Here is a 13398-nt window from a genome sequence, read left to right on the forward strand (position 1 = left end):
CCTATAGTCCCTCATCCATCTAATATCCTAGAGACCGTATATCGAGCATGGTGCTGTCAGACCCATACGGTTTCTACTCGAGTCTCGCTCTAATCGGATTCTCCCGGAGAACTCTTTCTCTCTCAACCCGAATGACCCTGGCCAGGGATTTGTCTGAGCAAGAACACATGGGATATTCCTCTCATGATACCGAGAGTGGATGATCCTCTATCGACACTCAATAGCCCTCGTAAGGTCGACTACTACTCCCAATGACCAGCTGTACTAGATCTGGGAACAGCCAAACCTATAAGTCTGGTATCAAAGAGTGGAGCACTCATACAGGACATCCTTGGTGTCTCAAGTCTAAGAACCAGATACACCACTAGGACTACGGAATCGTTGTCTGACAATAAGGCATCATCAACCATCCAGCATTCCGTAAGCGGATCAATCAGTGAACTCATTCTCCAATGAGCACCTGTACTGTATCCCTAGTGTCCCTACACGAGCAGCTATGAGACCAGCTGCATCCATCATATGGACGGGTATACAGCACACCAGTCTATCCGGTTATCACGATGTCCCTCTCGAGTAACCTATGACCGGGATTATTTAGGATATGTGTTTAAAGGTGAATCGATCTCATTATCGTGATCTCATCACGATCCGATTCCCATTGCACAAATCCAAGGACATCACAATATATATGCATTTATACAATAGTTATAAAGTGATATATGCCAAAATATAATAAGCAAAAAGATTCTGTATCAAGTCACACGTGCCATCACTCACATGATTGGCTTGCTGGGCACTTATGACTAGCAATCTCCCACTTGACCTAAAGCCAATCACCTATGTGTCTGATCCCCATCAGACCCCTGTGACGCTCAAAGACAATCTGAGACAATGGCTTTGTTAGTGGATCTGCAATGTTATCTTCGGATGGAACTCTTTCCACTGCTACATCTCCTCGGGTCACGATCTCTCTGATAAGGTGGAACCTCCTCAGAACATGCTTAGATTTCTGATGAGACCTAGGTTCCTTCGCTTGAGCAATTGCCCCGTTGTTGTCGCAATATAGGGAAATCGGCTCCTCACTATCCGGCACGACTCCCAAATCTGTGATGAACTTCTTCAACCAGACTCCCTCCTTTGCTGCATCTGATGCAGCAATGTACTCCGCCTCTGTGGTCGAGTCAGCAGTGGTATCTTGCTTGGAACTCTTCCAGCACACTGCTCCTCCATTCAAGGTGTACACATACCCTGAATTCGACTTGCTATCATCGACATCAGACTGAAAACTTGAGTCAGTGTAGCCTTCAACCTTAAGGCTATTACCTCCATATACTAGTAAAAGATCCTTAGTCCTTCTCAAGTACTTAAGGATACACTTTACTGCTTTCCAGTGCTCCAAGCCTGGATCCGCCTGATACCTGCTCGTGACACTCAGAGCATGCGCTATATCAGGCCTAGTACATAGCATGGCATACATGATAGACCCTATTGCTGAGGCATAAGGTATCATATCCATGTTTGCCCTTTCTTCTAGAGTCTTTGGGGACATACTCGTAGAAAGCGATATCCCATGTCTCATCGGTATGAGACCTCTTTTGGAATTTTCCATGCCAAACCTTTTGACAATAGTTTCTATGTACCTGGACTGGGACAAGCCAAGCATCCTTTTGGATCTATCTCTATAGATTCTAATCCCCAAGATATAAGATGCTTCTCCTAAGTCCTTCATGGAGAAGTGTCTAGATAACCAAGCCTTTATTGTGGATAGCATTCCTATGTCATTCCCAATGATGAGGATGTCATCCACATATAACACCAAAAAGCTAATAGCGCTCCCACTTACCTTTCTGTATACACAAGGCTCATCTTCGTTCTTAACGAAGTCATAAGATCTGATTGCCTCATCAAATCTTATGTTCCAACTTCGGGAAGCTTGCTTTAGTCCATAAATGGATCTAAGCAACCTACACACCTTATCTGGGCAGTTCTTGGACACGAATCCCTCAGGTTGCATCATATACTCCTCCTCCTCCAGGTTCCCGTTGAGGAATGTGGTTTTCACATCCATCTGCCAGATCTCATAATCATAGTGTGCTGCAATAGCCAATAGAATTCTGATGGATTTTAGCATTGCTACGGGTGAGAAAGTTTCGTCGTAGTCAACACCTTGCCTTTGACGATACCCCTTAGCCACTAGCCTTGCTTTATAGGTCTCTACCTTTCCATCTACTCCGATCTTTTTCTTAAAGATCCACTTGCAACCGATGGGAACAATACCTTCGGGTGCATCAACTAGGTTCCAAACCTTATTGGAGTACATAGAATCCATCTCAGAATTCATGGCTTCTTTCCACTTCCCGGAGTCTATACTCATAATAGCCTCCTCGTAGGTCTGAGGATCAATATCCTCTACATCCTCTGCTCTAATATGTCCCACATATCTCTCAGGAGGATGGGATACTCTATCAGACCTGCGTAAAGTTGAAACTTGTGTATTAGATACCTGAACAGACTCGGGCTGTAGAGTGGTGCTTGAGCTTGGTTCTCCAACCTCGCTCAATTCTATCATTCTCCCACTGTCTCCGTCAAGAATGTGTTCCTTCTCAAGGAACACTGCTCTCTTAGCTATAAAGACCTTTTGGTCCTCGAGATGATAGAAGTAATACCCACAAGTTTCCTTGGGGTATCCCACAAATTTACATCGCCCTGTCCTTGATTCTAACTTATCGGGGTTGTGTCTTTTAACATGGGCAGAGCAGCCCCAAATCTTAACTACTTTAAGATCAGGCTTCTTCACTTTCCATATCTCATATGGTGTAGACACCACCGACTTAGTTGGAACTCTGTTCAGAAGGTAAGCTGCGGTTTCTAGGGCATATCCCCAGAATGAGATGGGTAGGTCAGCGAAACTCATCATGGACCGTACCATATCTAATAATGTATGATTTCTCCTTTCAGAGACACCATTGAGCTGAGGTATATAAGGAGGTGTCCATTGGGATAATATCCCATGGTCCTTGAGGAAGTGAGTAAACTCTGTACTTAAGTACTCACCTCCTCGATCTGATCGAAGAGTTTTGATACTCTTTCCAGTCTGGTTCTCCACCTCATTCTTATACTCTCTGAATTTCTCAAAGGCCTCGGACTTGTACTTCATTAAGTACACATATCCATACCTTGAGAAATCATCAGTAAATGTAATGAAGTAGGAGTAACCTCCAATGGCATGAGTTGACATGGGTCCACATACATCACTATGTATGAGTTCCAACAACTCAGTGGCTCTCTCTCCAGTTCCACTAAATGGAGAGTTGGTCAGTTTTCCACGAATGCAAGGCTCACAAGTTGCATATGACACATAGTCGAATGGATCTAGATATCCATCATTTAGCAACTTTTGAATCCTTCTTTCATGGATGTGACCTAGCCTACTCTGCCACAGGTATGCACTGTTCAACTCATCTCGTTTCCTTTTGGACACATTTATATTCATGATATGTGGAGTGGTGTCTAACATAAATAAACCATTATGCAATGTTCCTTTCGTGATGATCTTATCATCTAATAATATCGAACAACCATTGTTCTCAAAAATAAATTTATATCCACTAACTGTTAAACATGAAATGGAGATAATGTTTTTGATAATAGAAGGAACAAAATAACATGCATCTAATGCAATAAAAGCTCCACTAGGCAGATGTAGGGCGACCTCGCCAACAGTTAATACAGCAACTTTTGCTCCATTACCCATCTTGAGGTCCATCTCGCCTCTCTCTAGTCTCCTAGGCCTTGCCAGAACCTGCAACAAATTACATATATGATAAGCACTACCGGTATCTAATACCCATGTGTTATCATAAGAGTCTGACAAATGGAGACTGATCATGAATGTACCTGAAGCTTCATCAAGCTTTTGTTTCGCCCTTTCTGCAAGGTACTCTTTGCAGTTTCTCTTCCAGTGCCCATCTTTACCACAGTGGAAGCACTGGCCTTTGTCCTTTGTTGGGTCTTTCTTAGCAACCTTTGCTTTACCTTGTTCGCCCTTGCCCTTTCCCTTCTTAAGGGACCTTTCTGCTTTCCTTTTCTTTCTGGTCTCACCAGTGTAGAGAACTGGCTTCTCTTTCTTAATAGTACTCTCTGCCTCCCTCAACATATTGAGGAGCTCTGGGAGAGTCACCTCAAGCTTGTTCATATTAAAATTCATTATGAACTGTGAAAAGGAATCTGGTAGGGACTGAAGCACAATGTCCACACACAAGTTATCCTCTAGGACCATTCCTAGACCTGTGAGTTTCTCTATCCACTCAATCATCTTTAGGACATGGTTCTGAACCGGTGTCCCCTCAGTCATCCTAGCGCGGAAAAGGCTCTTGGATATCTCATATCGTTGAGTCCTTCCCTGTTCCTCAAACAATTTGCGGATATGTAGGAGAATGGATCTGGCATCCATCTTTTCATGTTGTCTCTGTAACTCTGGAGTCATAGAGCCCAACATATAGCACTGAGCAAGAGTGGAGTCATCAATGTACTTCACGTAGCGAGCGATCTCATCCTCGCTTGCCCCTTCTTCGGGCGTAGGCATCACTGTATCAAGGACGTACACGATTTTCTCCGCTGTGAGAACAATTCTCAAGTTACGGAGCCAATCCGTATAATTTGGACCAGTGAGGTGGTTGACATCAAGTATGCCACGTAAGGGATTTGAAAGCGACATTTTCTGAAAATAAAGATGTAGCAAAAATGAATAACATGCAGATTTTGCAAGAAATAAACTATCAAGATATGGACTTCTATCTTAATATGCTCCCACTATTTTACTAACGAGTCACGCGACACCCTCAGCACGTGAAACGGAAGTCTCCGGCAGACTTCTAGTGGGGATCAGGATCCAATCAGCGTCTTAGTGTAACCTCGAGGGACTCGACCAATCACACTAAGCCTAAAAGGTAGACAACTCTTGCCGATCACAACTCCTTGTGATTCCCGTCCTGTTCGGCCTCCGAATCACCATGGCCTCGAGGGACTCGACCAACCATGATGCTCGGTTAAGTCAACACCTTCGTTACAAGATGAGTCTGATTTGATGATATACCCTCGAGGGACTCGACCAAGCATATCATGCCCTCAGGTCACCAGTGACATCTCTATGTCGTAAGCAAGATAGCGAATCGCGATATAGGTGAGTCTCGAGGGACTCGACCAACTCAACCTACACCGGGATTCGGTTCCTACTCATAACGATGGAAGGCCACGTGGGTCAATCTAATTGCCTCACGTTTACCGACTTAATATTATCGAGAGATGTTTCTATGATTTGGTCTCCTAATATGACATGTCACACATATACATATTTAATATATATCTACATCGCATGCAAATATATATACATATCTAGTATGTGTATAAGCAATCACACCAGATGATCATGGACCACAACCTAATATGATTAGGCCCGAGCCAGTAGGCCTAATCACTCACATCAAGATCTATGTGTGCAACGGTGCATCTCCATGCCTTGTGATCGTCCATCTCGTCCTCGTCGGTTCCGTCGACATCTTGATGCATCTCCATGCATCACGATCGTCCGTCTCGTGGGTCCCGCTATGGCTTCCACGCTCCCGCTGCGCCTCCTCATGTGATTACAACTTAATCATAGGCACGCAGGCCCGACAATAAACGAGAAATATAATGGAGGTTCACAGACCTCAATAATAATAATCACAAGTACACACATCACACGGTCCATGATCATCCGTCCACTCATCATACATCACATGTATAAATAATCATCATCATGTAGGACTACTAGATAATAATAAAAATAATAATCAACTAAACCTTTTAATTAATTAATATTTTCTGAAATAAGGGATATATAGGGAATTTCTCAATTCCTAAGGGTATTTTCGTAATTTGGACAAAAGACAGAAACTGGAATTTCTCAAATTCCGACGGGCAAAACTGTCTTTTGCGCAGAAAACCCTAATACCCTTTCCCCTTTTCGCTGCTGCCACCGCCGCCACCCTGCCGGCGGCGGCCTGTGCGGCGGGGCGAGGGCACTGCCCTCGCCTGCAGGCGGCACGCCCGCTGGCGGCGATGCCGCTGCGGGTGGGCGCCCTCTTCGGGCGCCGCCGCCTCCGCGGGCGGTTCTGCCCGCGAGTCAGCGCCCGCAGGTGGTGCTGCCTCGCTGGCGGCCGCCCCTGCGGGGTTTTTGCCCGTGGGAGCAGCGGCCACAGGCGCCGCTGCCCTGCGGTGCCTCAGCCCGCGCTGCTGCCCCGCGGCGCCTCTGCCCGCGGGCTCAGTGGCCGCAGGCGCTTCTACCGAGCGGGCTGCCAGCCCCGCCGGCCGCAAGCCTGCTGCAAGCAGACCGCCGGCCGACTGCTGCAGGCACAGCGCTTGCGCATGCGCCGGCGCTGTGCTGCCTGGCTGCGGCTGCGGCTGGCTGCAGGCATGCAGATTGAGGGCAGCAACTGTTGCTGCCCTTCCTTGCTTTTGCGTCAACGATTTTGACGTCAATATTCTTCCTAAACACAACACACGCAGTTCAAAAACCAATCATTCGCACGAACAACCTGGCTCTGATACCACTGTTGGGAAATCATAGGGGGGCGACATCATATGCGCAGCGGAAGAACAAGAAAACAAAAATCCCCGATTCCCAAAAAGATGTTCATCGTCGTGCGAAGATTGGTGCGCAAAATCCGCAAAAACACAAAACTGCGTATAGAGATTGTGTTACCTAGGGAGATCGTATATCCCTGTTTCCTTGCAGATCCTTAGGAGAGGGTGAAGGAGGTCAAGCGTCCTCCTCTCTAGCGGTGATCCACACAGCAGGGTTGCGACGACGCTCCTCAAAACTCCAGGCCTACTCTGAGGTGGAGAGGGAGAGGAGAATAGGAAGGGCAAGCAAAGACTCTAGCCTATGAGGCTGTGAATCCCTCCTATTTATAGAGATCCCGTGTCAAAACCCTAATGGGTCCTTTCCCTAGTGGGTATTGGATCTGCATCCAATAAGACAAGGGCTCCGTCGGATATCTCATATCCGAACCATATGTGTGTGACCCTCTAGGCCCAATATCGAGCTGGCCGTGAGTCATACCTGTCAGAACTCCTTCTAACTAAGTGAATTATTATCTCTGTAATAATTCACTCGACTCATCGACTACGGAAGTACTAGGCCACTACGCCGTAGTCCCCAGACGATACAGGGGAATCCAATCCATTGGACCTGTCTGTCCTCAGTTACCATGTACCTATAGTCCCTCATCCATCTAATATCCTAGAGACCGTATATCGAGCATGGTGCTGTCAGACCCATACGGTTTCTACTCGAGTCTCGCTCTAATCGGATTCTCCCGGAGAACTCTTTCTCTCTCAACCCGAATGACCCTGGCCAGGGATTTGTTTGAGCAAGAACACATGGGATATTCCTCTCATGATACCGAGAGTGGATGATCCTCTATCGACACTCAATAGCCCTCGTAAGGTCGACTACCACTCCCAATGACCAGCTGTACTAGATCTGGGAACAGCCAAACCTATAAGTCTGGTATCAAAGAGTGGAGCACTCATACAGGACATCCTTGGTGTCTCAAGTCTAAGAACCAGATACACCACTAGGACTACGGAATCGTTGTCTGACAATAAGGCATCATCAACCATCCAGCATTCCGTAAGCGGATCAATCAGTGAACTCATTCTCCAATGAGCACCTGTACTGTATCCCTAGTGTCCCTACACGAGCAGCTATGAGACCAGCTGCATCCATCATATGGACGGGTATACAGCACACCAGTCTATCCGGTTATCACGATGTCCCTCTCGAGTAACCTATGACCGGGATTATTTAGGATATGTGTTTAAAGGTGAATCGATCTCATTATCGTGATCTCATCACGATCCGATTCCCATTGCACAAATCCAAGGACATCACAATATATATGCATTTATGCAATAGTTATAAAGTGATATATGCCAAAATATAATAAGCAAAAAGATTCTGTATCAAGTCACACGTGCCATCACTCACGTGATTGGCTTGCTGGGCACTTATGACTAGCAAATCCAATACCAGTTGATCCTTGTCGACAAAAGATAGGATCGTAACGTAGTACTTCATTCTGATCGACGACGAAACGATGACATGGTTCTCATCGATGAGCTCATCCAGGTTTCTGACACTTATCGGCGACTCCCGAAGATCATCGAACTTGGAGCGATCCTCCTCGTTCTTCTCCTCGTAGGGACAAAGGCGCTCCTGGTTGGCGGCGAACGCCACCTCCATGAGGAGGTAGTCTTTGACGAGCTCGACCTTGAGGATGTGGAGGCGGCACTTAGAGAGCAAGGTGATGGTGGGGAGCCAGGCAACAACCTCAGAACCCTTCTGCCTGCATTGCTTCCGTTTGACTTGGGACGGCGATGCTGCCAACTCAATCTTTTTATCCTTCTTGTCGCCATCGTGCTTTTGATCGCCGGGGTGCCCCTAGTTCCCCATGCCTCCGGGGGTTCCCTGGCCCATGGAACCTAGGGTTTTGTGGAGTACCACCGAGAGAGCTCGAGATCAAAAGTAAGCATATGAGGTTTGGCTTCGAAAGAGAGACGATAAAAGGAGAAGCCGATCTCAATTCTTATTTGCCTTCACAGTGACACAAAATTGCAAATACACGAGTCTAAATATAGTTATTAGCATTATAATTTTAAGGTACCCTCCAATCACCATCTATTTAATTCTTAAGATTTTAATTTATATCAACATTCTATATTATATGACAACAATTCTTAAATAATCAAATTTTATTTTAAATATATTTAAGTTACATTTAACACTTAAAGTTATAATTTACATCAATCTTATCTGATATGAATACTTTAAAAATTATTTTTATTTTAAATATATTTAAGTTATATTACGTATGGGACTAGATATGACTGTAATAGTAGATTAAACTAAAAAATATATATAAAATATTCAAAAATTAAACAAGTCATGTGAATGATATAAAATAGACTAGATATAAAAAGAATTTATCCACCTTAAATAGTTGAGGCATTACAACTTATTAAAAATATAGATAACACATGATTCCAGTTATTAGGGATGCCATATGAAAATTTTATATTAGAATAATAAAACACATATGTTATATTAAAATTTAATTATTTTTATTCAAATATAATATAGCCAATTATTTAGATCAAGACTTAAATTCTTGACCTTAATCATCAGGATGTTTTTTTTCTCTCTTTATTGCTTAGCCACATTACTCCATTATGATAAATAAAACTCATTTGACATTTACTACGTAGAATAATATTATTACAATCAAAACCAGATTTTAGAAGGGATCCCATCCAAAATACATAAAATAAATAAATAAATACACAGTTAATCTTACAAGAAACAAGCAAGCAATTATTCAGAGCATAAATACAATTAGTGTTTCTCATCAAGATGAGATAGGCAAAATGGTATTAAATTTTCATACTCCTTTGTGCTTCTGTTGATCATATCACATCTTTAAGAAACAGTATCAGTCAACCTAATCTCTTTATAACATTAGCTCAACAATCTTTTGATGAAATTATGCTACTTATTTTTTGGACACAGAAGCAGAAAAAATAATTATGTAACAACGAACAATGTCAAAATGGCCTATCGAATTACGTAAAACAAATAAAAGACATAGTTTGTATCGATACTTACCAGCAAAGCAGCAACAACATCGATAGAGTGATTCAAACATAAAAACCATTCTTGGCTTGTCTGAAATTTTAAATTTTGATCCTTTGTTGCACAACATTAACCAAGTTTTAGTCACTTCGCAATGAATGGTTGCTTAAGAGATATCAAGTGATTTTATTTACGAGGTCCAAATACAAATAGAGATTGCAGTATTTGAAAAGAAAAAAAAGAAAATCTCAAATTAAAGTAAACCTTGTATTTCTTCAGCAATTATCTTTGTGAAAATGAAGTATTGGTTGCTGAGACGATGGATCTTTTGTTCCATATACTACGAAAGAAATGGTTTCAGACATGTTCAGGTCTTGGGTGAGGATTTGCATGAAAGCATGATGCTTAGGAAGCACATCTAACACCTCTTTTTCCACAATGCACTTGCCATAAATTTTTTCATAAAGTTCTATGCATCATCTCACCAAATCTTTCTTTCTGAACGCGAGCTTGATAGGCAATATCACTCCTCGAAGCCACGTCTAGAAAACTAGAGCTTTGTTCACAATGTACATGCCAAGAAAATTAATGCATTATTGTGGTGCTTATCAGCTTGTGAAATATCTCTCGATAGTACTTATACACTGAGGCTAGCAATTCATACCAATATCTGATTTTTCTATTACAACTAGCATCATGAACTGGTTGACTTCTATTTCCCTATGGTGACCTCAAAGAATTCACAGCAATCTTAAAGAATGTTTTCTGATGAAGTAATGTACTTCCTAATATGACAAGTAAGAACAATTATGTCATCATAATTCATTGAGGTTTCAAGTATTTTTTCACATGTAGTTCTAATGGTGAAGCAAACTTCCCTACATAGAAAACCTGGCTGTCTACATATCATGCATACATCAGAATCATCAGAGAGCAAATGCAGCATAAAAACCTCCAGTTGTGTTTTTCTGTTTTTATCATCCTTCCTGAACAAGATAACTTGAGATACTATTCCTTTTACCTGTGTTGGATGTTGTCCTTGATCATCCCAGCTTTTATAAAAAAGAATATTGGCTGTAGAAGCTGCCATTTAGCAACTCCACTTTTGAAGTGTTTTAAAACAATTATATCTGTGTAACCTTCGACTGTAGTTATATATGCAAATCATGCTTTCCACTCGTTAAGTCTTCCTTATACAATTCTGGACACCACAAAATTATCCATAATTAAGAATTTAAGATCATACCTTCAGGAGTTTCTCCTTGTGGCTGAAGAAAATTCAAGTTTTTGTTCATGAAATTAGATTTGGAAGGTCAATGGTTTAATTGATAACTTTTTGCTTATTTTTTATATTATGTCATATTCCAGTGTGATCCTCTGATCTCTCTCAAAAACTCATTGAACAAAAAATCCCAAAAATATAATTCCCTTTTTGTAGATGTAAGTTTTTGATTTCTTAATTTTATTTAAAAAGTTTAAATTATGTTTCTATTTATTTGGGAAATTGCATGCAGATTTTTCAATGTTGATGGTTTTTTCGTATGAGCCCTTCTAAATTTGAAATACAAATACTTAACACATATATGTTATTGTAGTTGATCTCATTGACTAAATTTAATTATTACTATCAATTCTAGATGCCAAAAATTAGCAACCATGAAAAGCCTAAATTGAAAATGATACTAGTCAAACGATAAGAAATGCAAACTTGATGTTAAGACAAAAGTTATAGTTTAGAGGAAAAGCCACCAAAAACATTTAAAATAGTAATATTTGGTAATTGAATATGAAAAAGTCATACCAACATTTAGACACGATATTAAGAACCTAAAAGTATTAAACCATGTGATCAGAGTGAAATAGGATAAATAAGCTCTTTAATGTCCCTATAAACTTGATATTTTGAACTAATGTTTAAGAAATAGTTTAGTGCATCTCTATTGCAACACATAAGCTTCATTGTTACTTAAGATATGCATACAAATCTCTTCGTATTATAAATAGAAGATCCAATACCTCAAAAGGTTGGCCTAAGTTACCTCGATCGTGTAATGATCTTTGGGGACCATGTTGAGCCAATTTTCTCTGCTCTAGACATCACTCCTTCTTAGAAACCAACTCTTAGCACAATTATACTTGTTCTGATAAGGGAGGGATTGTAAGCTTATCATTAGCAAATAGCAATGACAGTAGAACAGTTTGTTTATTTATATCCCTGAGATATTTTTCAAGTTTATCACATAAACTGAGTTACACTCCTCTGGAATCCCTTTCGTTTAGAATGGAGATGAGGTAGTACACTTAATTATAACTTGGTTTCACTGAAAGCATAGCTTCAGTTTTGCCTTATTAGTGCACTTATAAGGATTTTATATATAAATGAGTTCTTCATCTACCCTTCTGGTCTTAAAGTTCCCAAATATTATGTCGATCTATATTTAAACGAATTTTGCAACTATTGAATACCACCAAATTTAGAAACTAGGGGTCTTGATGATGAGATGCAATAGTCAATGGTGAATTTTTTTTTTCCATATTTTTTTATACAGAGTCAAGTAGATAAACATCACTTTATTCATCATTTATAAATATTTATTATAATTCATTTATTCATCAAATCACAAGTAGAAAAATAAACATAGTGATGTTAACTTCAAAAATCATACAAGTGTTCTACTTAGTGGTAGAGGAAGGTCTGCTCTCCATTGGAATCCGATTTAGTACTTGAGGGAGGTTACTCTGAAAATTAAAAACAAAGAAAATTCAACAATACTGAGTAGGAACCCTAAAAGTCAACTCAAAATGAATACATGATCAAAATTCAATCATCCCATTGGCGTATATCAAATACCCGAAGGAGCACTCCCCTAACAACGGATGGAGAGGCTTTATCCTATGGGATGAGTTTGTGTTCTCCCAACAACGGATGGAGGCAATCTCATATCGCACTCCCAACAGCGGATGAAGTGGTATCCCTCACCAGCCAAAGTGGGGACACGTTCCTCCCAACAACGGATGGAGGAACCGTCCAACCGTCACGTCTGACGGCTCGCTAATCCCCGAAGGGAATCGCCTTACCTGCTCTTTGTAGGGAAATAACATAATCTCACACTTGTCATGTCCATATCGGGATGAAATAACACATTTAAAACATCTCTTTCAAATATTATCAATATCAAATAATACAAATTAGCCATCAATTGACTTGAACCCTAGTTCAATCGATCCAATTGAACTCAATTTACCAGAACCTAATCGAACCGATTTTTAATCCTCATTTAATTGGTCTAGAACCACCCTAGCCTAGTATAATTTGGACTAGATTAGGTTCAATTTAGGTTAAACTGACTTAAATAAGTCAATCGATTCAGAATCACCCTGAATTGATCTAGACTAATTAAGCCTAGTTTAGTTCAATCAATATTTAGGCTCAAATCGAATAACAATATTAGGCTAGATTGGGCCAACTTATCTATTGGTCATGTGCATTACACATGACTAGGCATGCTATTGGGAAATCTGGGGGCGACATCACATTCGCAGTTAAAGAACAAAAACAAAATCTCCTATTCTCAAAGAGATAATCGTTGTCATGCGAAGATTGATGCGTAAAAATTCGCGAAACTTAAAATTGCATATAGAGTAGATTATGTTACCTAGAGAGATCGTATATCCCTGAATCCTTGTAGATCTCTGGGAGAGGGTGAATGAGGTCAAGCGTCCTC

The 13398-nt window shown here is 41.2% G+C and overlaps 1 pseudogene; it reads right to left on the reverse strand.

Moving 5' to 3' along the window:
• Nucleotides 1–1105: 1105 nt before the first annotated feature.
• LOC135629249 (uncharacterized) lies at nucleotides 1106–8287 on the reverse strand (annotated as a pseudogene).
• Nucleotides 8288–13398: the final 5111 nt, after the last annotated feature.

Source organism: Musa acuminata, chromosome BXJ3-1, assembly GCF_036884655.1.
Source record: "Musa acuminata AAA Group cultivar baxijiao chromosome BXJ3-1, Cavendish_Baxijiao_AAA, whole genome shotgun sequence".
NCBI lineage: Eukaryota > Viridiplantae > Streptophyta > Magnoliopsida > Zingiberales > Musaceae > Musa > Musa acuminata.